General features: G+C 32.2%; 1 pseudogene; it reads left to right on the forward strand.

The window, feature by feature from the left end:
• The first annotated feature begins 208 nt into the window (after nucleotides 1-208).
• On the forward strand, nucleotides 209-4,900 carry LOC110683288 (annotated as a pseudogene).
• Nucleotides 4,901-8,613: the final 3,713 nt, after the last annotated feature.

Here is an 8,613-nt window from a genome sequence, read left to right on the forward strand (position 1 = left end):
CATATGGAGATATTTAATGGTTATTATTATACTTTGTAGTTTTATTGTTTGGATTTTGAATTTTGTTTAAATGTTGATTTTATAGGAGTTTGGCTCACGTCGACGATCTGAGAGGATTGTTGATTTAGTTTGTTTGAGGGAGAGGTGGGTTGAGAGGGGTACATTTGTGAATTTTCGATATCGAATTTCGATATTGAGGAACGGGGAGGGAGGTAGGGGGGAATGGAATTAGAGAGGGATTTTTAGGTTTTTGATTGAATTTACTTGTAGGTTTGGTTAATTGGGAGAGAAACTCGGCCGAATAAGTTGGTCGAGTTTGAATGCATTCGGAAGTTTGTGTGGATTTCGATATATGGATAGAGATATTGTGTCATTCCCTTTGAAGAGCCTGGAAGAACAATGTTGTGATTGTGGATGTAGTTGTTCTTTGACAGTTAGCTCTTCGTCCAATGAGCCTTGGTTACGGTCTGTGAAAAGGAAACACAATGAGTTTGAGAAGAGCAGCCGTTTTTACATCCCGGGGCTTGATGTTTTGCCTGTTGCGCGTGTTGGGATTGAAAAAGAATGTGCTATGTTGCGAGAGACGCTTGGCACCCAGCAGGCTACGATTCAGGAGCTGTGTTCGGAATTGGAAGAAGAGAGGAATGCTGCTTCCTCTGCTGCTAATGAGACAATGTCCATGATTTTGAGGCTGCAGAGGGAGAAGGCAGAGGTCCAAATGGAATCTCGGCAGTTTAAGCGTTTTGCTGAGGAGAAAATGTCACATGATGCTCAAGAGATTTCTGCCTTGGAGGAGGTGTTATACAAAAGAGAACAAACTATTCAGTCCCTTACATGTGAAATTCAGGCCTATAAGCACAGAATGATGAGCTACGGCCTGACAGAATCCGAGGCAGAGGGTTGAAGGGAAATTATAGTCGCAATGCTAGTTTTTGTAGTGATTTGGCAGGTCCTGGTGACTCACACTTTTCTTATCCTCCACTAAGGTGCAATATGTATGGATCTCAAGAACAATTAGAGCTTGAAGATGATGTTGTGAATATTGAAAATTACCCATTTTCTGAGACTCCAGGAACTCAAGATCTGAGGAGTTTGGAATACAGGATCAATCAATTGGAAGGAACTCCTCAGGGTGATCAGATGAATGGAGATTTTGGCTCTAGAAATGTTCTGGAGAAGGTTGTCGTTGGTCAGTCTCCAAGGCGGTCTAGACATTCTAGGAGGATTTCCACTGACAGCTCAGGTTCAGTATTGGGGCCAGATCACACAATGGATTCTCCAAGGTTTGGTACCAGTTTCAAAAAACTTGATTGCGTGGCTGAGGAATTAAAAAAGTCAGACAGTGCATCCGATTATGAAGATGATATGAGTGATAGAGTTTACACCATTGATTCTATTCATCCTGGGGCACCTTATAACCAGTATATGGAACCCAAGGTTGCTGCAAAGTTGGGTGATGAGTATGTATCAACACCAAGATCTCTAGGTCGTGGAGACCTGGGAGATCCTGAGGTTAAGAAGCTATACTTGAGACTTCAGGCTCTCGAGGCTGATAGAGAATCAATGAGGCAGACAATCATGTCAATGCAAACTGATAAAGCACAGGTTATGCTACTTAGAGAAATTGCTCAACAGTTGTGCAGAGATATGACACCTGCAAGGCATATGTCTGTTCAAAAAGTCATCTATTGTTGGGAGCTTTTCCATTATGGCAGTTTTTAAGGTAATCCTCAGTGCATACAATTGTTTGGTCTTTATTTATTTATTTATTATTTTTTTAATTTTTTTCGCGTGATTGTATAATTCTGCTGTTTTCATCTGTTTATCTAGACCATGATCCCTAAAATATGCAAGCAAAACTGTAATGTAATGTGGCTGTATAACCGATCCCGTTCACTGACTTTATCATTTCTACCCTCTGTTGTTTCAAAGTATTTGTTAAGAGTACTATCACCATCTTGTATCACCTTGAATGTATGTAACTTGGAGCTGCAGAAGACTATGCTTGTAAAATTAAAACAAAATGGGCTAATAACCACACACAATTGAGGTACCTCATTCTTAAGTTTCAAGTGTAACTTTTGTAGTGATGCTGTTTAGTCTAATTGATTGTCATCTGTGGAGAACACTTAATCTGACTGTAGTTTTCGTTTTAAGGCTGCTCTAGTTTTCCGTTAATAGTGTTTACTTAGGAAGTGACCAAGTGACCGTGACGGCAGGCTTTAGAATGACATTTCAGGATGTTAGAGTGAAGGCCTATTGTTTTTGGCTTTTAGTGATCCATACTCGTAAACGGCCTCTCTCACACAAATTTTTGCATGTATATTTTTACATGCAACGTGTTTAACCCTACCTTTTCATCCCCAGTGGTAATATGTAACATTATCTGAACTAATAAACATGTATGAGGTTGTAAATCTAGAGATAGAATGTAATCTCCTTATCTCAAGAACTTCATCCAAGTGTTTTTCATTTGACAATTGACATATTGACAAAGCTTTCTTGATTCTTCTTTTTTTTTTTTTTTTTTTTTTTATATATATAGGTTCTATTTTAGTATTTCCATTTACTTTGTGTTCAAATGTGCTTTAGGTTTTCCTTGACATTCCAGTCCTTAATTTTTGTCATGTTAGATATCAACTTTCAGACTGGGGGTAAAATTTATTATCTCTGTTCCAAATATCAATGAATCGATGTTTGATGGGCTAGTAGATAGATTGAATGAAAATTGTAAACAAAATTTGCTTTCCAACACCATTTTTGATGAACAAATTTTCATTTTATTCTGTTTGCTTCTCTCTTATCGCCTTTGGCTAGCTGTTCATTCTTTTTCTGTGCTTTTGTGCATGGATTGCATTCATTGCATTTTAAGGGTCATGAACAATTCTTACGACTCTCTGCTTGCCTCTCTCTGATCTAAAGATGTTGAATGAGTTATACAAAACATATTTTTTACCAAAACTGAAAGATCTGTTGAAATTTATGAATCAACTGACTAGTTATTGTTCCGCACCGGGTGATTACATGTAGTATGAGGTTAATTTTTTTTTTTAACCAAACAAAATTGTTGATAGCTAAAGTTATGATTATTGGTTGTAAATGTTAATGAAATTAATGATTAGATCTTACATGCTAATCAATGTCTAGATTTATTTGGTTGTAATCTTAAAATAAATCCCTTGCCTTTAAGATACTACAAAATATTATAGGTTTATGTGATCAAATAAGAAATAATATGGTATAGATTTGCTGGTAAGTTATTTACATTTAGATGAAAGGTTGTGGGTCCATAGACACACATATTTAGTGTGATTAGAGTATTGAAATTGCATCACCAAGGATGTGGCATCATGCCATCTTTAGATTTCTGGGTGACACGTGGGTGCGGTATCATATCTTTCCTTTTGATTTTAGGAATCATATAGAATATTATATAATTAGTATTTTAATTTCTATGTGTGCCTTGTCATGTAGAACCAGTCCGTTCTTTCCTGGTTGGAGCCTTTACATTTTTCATGTTTCATTTTCAGTGGATCATGTCCTTCATTTTCTGGAGAAAGAAATCACGTCAAAGCAAGTAAGTTTTTTCACATTTCATTTATGAATGGTTGGTTTATCTTTTTTTCTCCAATTATATTTACTACACTCTAGATCTAAATGATTTGTCTTCTCTCCACAATCTCTCTGCTTATTTCATATTACTACAAATACAAAATTTATAAATTCTGGTAACGTCTTTTTCCTCTGAGTAGTTCAATGGTTCATTGAAGGCTATGAACAGAACAATGGAGATTCAACCTTGAGGGCTCTTTTAACTCCTTATTGATGATCAGTCTTTTGTTATTAGATTCTACCTTGAGGTCACTTTGACTTAGTATTCATCTAAGCTTGAACATATATTTCAGACTAATAGAACTAGGGAGATGGGACTATTTGGTTAGAGTCTTTTTGTAGCCAATTACAAACAAAAGGCTATAACGAAGTTTAGCGATGAGTTCTCGCCTGCCACTGATGGCCTATAGCAAACTTTAAAAAAAAACAGATGTTATTTATTTACTCTACTACCCTAGCTTGTGTTATTTACTGGTCTTGAATTTTTTATTATCCTTTTTGCTTCATAAATACCACATTTCCTTTCTGCGTAAAGGATGTCAATAGTTGATAGATTTTTAAACTTTTAGCTTTGCATTTCTCTGTTGATAATTATGGATTTTACGATTGGACCTCTTGTATATGGAATAGCTGTGTAGAGCAGAGCCCATAGTTCTGAGATAACACAAAAAGATTGATTTTTTTAGTGTGAACATTATCATCCTGCATGCTGTAACACGTATATGACGAACATCAGACTGTTAATTGTTTAGACAAATCATCCTTACTGCTTTTTTTGCTGTGTGTTATTTCTGTCTCTTTTGCATCTGATGGTATTATTTTCTGTCATATACTAATTTTTTTATGGATTAATAACAGATTACATGTTTGAATTGACGGCGAATAATGTGGGTCTGCTACTGCTTTTGGATAAAAAACCCACGCTCCAAACTCTGGAGATGTGTTTCATCCACACAAATTAGATAAGCTGAGCTACCAAACTTGTAGCGAGTTTGTCAATTTAGGAGCTGCATTTCCGGGCTTGCGTTTAGCTAAACATTTGTTTCTGGATTTATGGAATATCGTTATTTGTGCAGCGTTCTATGTGATTCATTTTCCCCCTTTACCCTCCATTGAAAAGTTTGGGGTTGGAATTTGATTAAGCTGGTTCTTCAGCAAAAATCATGTGATATAGGCCAGTGTGCAGTTCGGTTTTTTTTTTTGAAATTTTAGCATTTGAGGTAGGTATTTTGACAAATTCTCCTGTATAGTTCAAGATTCATGTATGATTATGTTGAATTGCTGCTCATTTTCAGACTGAAAAAAAATGAAAATAATATATTTGTTCTTCTCTCACAGTTTCAAACTAATAAGGCCAGTATAACCTTTCCAACTTCGAAAGGTGTATTTCTCTCTTTTAATGGCGTTATTACTTCGTATTATGACTATTATCTTGTATGAACTCTGAAGACTGTTGAAACCCTTAAACCTTGGAGGAGTATGTATCATGTAGGGTTCCATAGGAAGACCTGTGATATCATAACAAAACGTATGAATAGTACACAATAACATTTACGGATTTACCTAATACAGATTTATGTAATTATTGTTGTAAAGATTGAGCGAAATTGCATATAGTGACTCCAACTTTGGGGTGTGTTATAATGAATTAATGAGTGACACAAACTTGACGCATTGACAATATTTACATCAAGTTGGTAAACTATATCTAGACGTAAACTAGTTAATTGCCCAATCGTCATGTTATACACTTTATACGCAATGTATATATACTAGGCTACATAAGGGGTATATAATCCAAAGCATCCTTTTCTTTTTATATTAGTAGAATTACGCTAAAACAAACACACTTGATGATACCCACAAGAAAGAGGACGTTTTAGTCTCTCTTCTCTCTCAAGCCCTAGCATCCATTAGTGAATTTTAGTGGAGTTTTCATCGTTTTACTGATGTAAAATTCCAATATTTATCATTTTGTGCTTGATTTCTTTAATCAATAACATAATATTAAAACTGACTTCAGGAATGACACGTTTCATTTCTTGGTGTTATTTTTTCCCTCCAAAACCACCTTTTTCTTATTTTTTTTTTTCTTTTTTTACTCGTTAAATCTTCATTAAATATATTTACCATATTATTAAAATATAACCTTTCTATTTGATCACTATATTTTTGTCAAACAATAAAAAAGATTCACGCCATTTATCTGTCAATAAATATCTAAAATTATCACCAAAATATTATTGCATATATCGCTAATATAAATTTTTCAAAATTAAATCTTCATATACAGTCAAGTCAATTATCTACCTATATTTATTGTTATATACTAAAGGTGAATTAAAATGACACATGTCATCACCATCATTAAAAAATTTCCCGCTTAAAATTCCTTTCCTTTTTTGATTATTTTTGTTGGTTTTTAATTTGTTTTATATAATAACCTATAATCTTTTCTTTGCATATACAACATAATGTATATAAATAATTTATTTTCTACTAGGTGTCCAAAGTTTGTTCAAAAATTTCAAACCAAATTTGTTCTCAACAAAAAATTTAATAATACAACTAGATTAGCTCCGTGCGATGCACGGATATAATATAAAGAATTTATAATTGTGTACATTTTCAAGTCATATTATCACTCGATTAAAATATGTTAAATCTTTGTATTAACATAAACCAAAACTATAAAATTTAAAATAACATAAAACAAAAGAAAATTCATGTCTACAACACAATTTAGTGGACTTTGTAATTAGACGGTGTTCACATATATAAAAGGTTAATATTTGCTTTCCTTAAGATTAGCTATATGTTTCGTCAATAAAAAAAAATTAAAAAAAATTAGCTATATGTACCTTAAGACAAGTACTATACAATCAATATTTAGCTTTTAAAAAAAATTAGAGGAGAATAAAAAAGTTTGGGCGGGAAAAAATTAAAGAAAAGTTGAGATGTGTACAATTGGGAAAGTGATGATGTCAGCGGTTGTTATTTTAGTATTACTTATAGATACATAATCCTAACTAATCATATAATAAAAAAAAAATTATATAATTTCCCCATGAATACTACTCTTAAATTTATTTTATTTTTATTTTTTTCAAAAAAAACCCTACTACTCAGTAACAATTTTAAAAAATGTTGATTTCAAATCATCATAAAGTAAATAAAATCAAATAAATTTTCACAAAATGTTGTGCCGGTGAAAGCCTATCAATAATGGAAAGTATATCTATATATGAGTGCAATGTTACTATGAGTACTAATCTAAAATTTTCACTCTTAATCTTAACGTCTTTGGCACCTGTATAAAATTAAGATTCAAGGTTTTCTTAAAAAATTTCATTGACAATATAAGTACTATTTTTTGGTAGATTTAAATTTACATTTATTTTTATTTATTTTCAGAAAGATTTTGAATTTACATTATGAGTAATTCGTTATTAAAATTTTGTAAAACCGTGCATGCATGGGACTTAATCTAGTTCTTTTTTGTTTTTAGGTTTAAATAATTTTTTTTTGTTTTGTGAGGATTTTTATTATTTCAAACATAAGATTGTTTGTCCTCTCCTTAGAGAACTTTTTTTTTAAAATAGTTATTCTAGGATTTCAGATCCTTTTTAAATTGTTATTCATGGGGAAGATGTTTTGAATCAAAAGGTTTAGGTTGTAATCTATTGTTAAATCCGAAATAATTATAAAATGAAGTTGGAATGCGAATACTTCCTTGGAAAGATGCAAAAATATCGAAGAAATTGCTTGTGTCAAGCTCGAAGTGGGGGAGATGGAGCTGTGCTTGAGTATGCCAAAAAATTAATTGCTTTGATTATGGAAGTTTGTGTTAATATACTAAATCTGTATTTTATTGATCTTGATAATCATTGTAGATGTCGAATGGCGTATCAATAATAATATTCCTTTCTCGTTAAAAAGAATGATACTCGCAAAATAACTTGTTTTCCCTTGATGATGAATACAGAAAGATATATATATGCATTAGAGAGCCTACCAGGCTACCAGCTGTGTATATAGAGAGAAATAGAAGGAAACAAACTCATTTCCTAAAACACTAGCAAAAACTTAAATTGAAGATAATATTTAAAAGTGAAGGCGGATGAGTGAGCAAACCCTAAATCCTCTCCTCTCGGTGTGCCACATCATCAACCACGTGTACCTTTGCCTAAATATGTCATTTCACATCAATAATCATTACTTATATATACTTTTAATCCATCCAAAAAAGCAATTAAGCATAAACATGAAAACTAAATCCAAATGTATCATCAAGAAGTGAAAATTAAGCAATAATAATTAAATAATCAACCAAATAGATTTCCTAAGTAATTAGATTCGATAGGAAACTCAATCAATCAATGTTTTTTTAAGAAAATTACTTATTAAATAAATTTCATTAGCAAATAAAAAGGAAACTTAATTCTTCAAAATATTGAATAAATTAAAAACTACCTAAAAATTAAAATGATAATATTGAGCAAAGTATATAAGAAAATTCAATAAGTTTCGTGTGTAGCCATCCACACGGTGTAGCCACATTAATTTATAAGAGTATTTTTTGTTCATTCAATTCGTATGAGTAACCTCATTTATTGATAACATAACTCCATTTCAAACATAAACGTAACTCAAATTCTTTATAAGAATAATTAATATCAATTGATTAAAAAGAAGTAACCCCTATCCTTTTGTTTTACGTTTTTAAACTAATAGAAGAATAATTTCACTTATTTATGATAGTAATCCACTTCCTATTGGAGTAACCCCACATCCGTCAAGGTAACCCCATTTGCTCATTGCCTCAACTTCTATTGCTTAATTAATTATTTTATATGTGACCACGCCACATGACTAGTCGCATACAATAAATTGTGAAGAAAATAAATTAGTTAATCATCATAATTAAATCTCTGAGCAATCAATGATGAAATAATAATCAAAGAGAATAAAAGTTGCAATCAAATTTACAAATACAATTAA

The sequence above is a fragment of the Chenopodium quinoa genome, unplaced genomic scaffold, assembly GCF_001683475.1.
Source record: "Chenopodium quinoa cultivar QQ74 unplaced genomic scaffold, ASM168347v1, whole genome shotgun sequence".
NCBI lineage: Eukaryota > Viridiplantae > Streptophyta > Magnoliopsida > Caryophyllales > Amaranthaceae > Chenopodium > Chenopodium quinoa.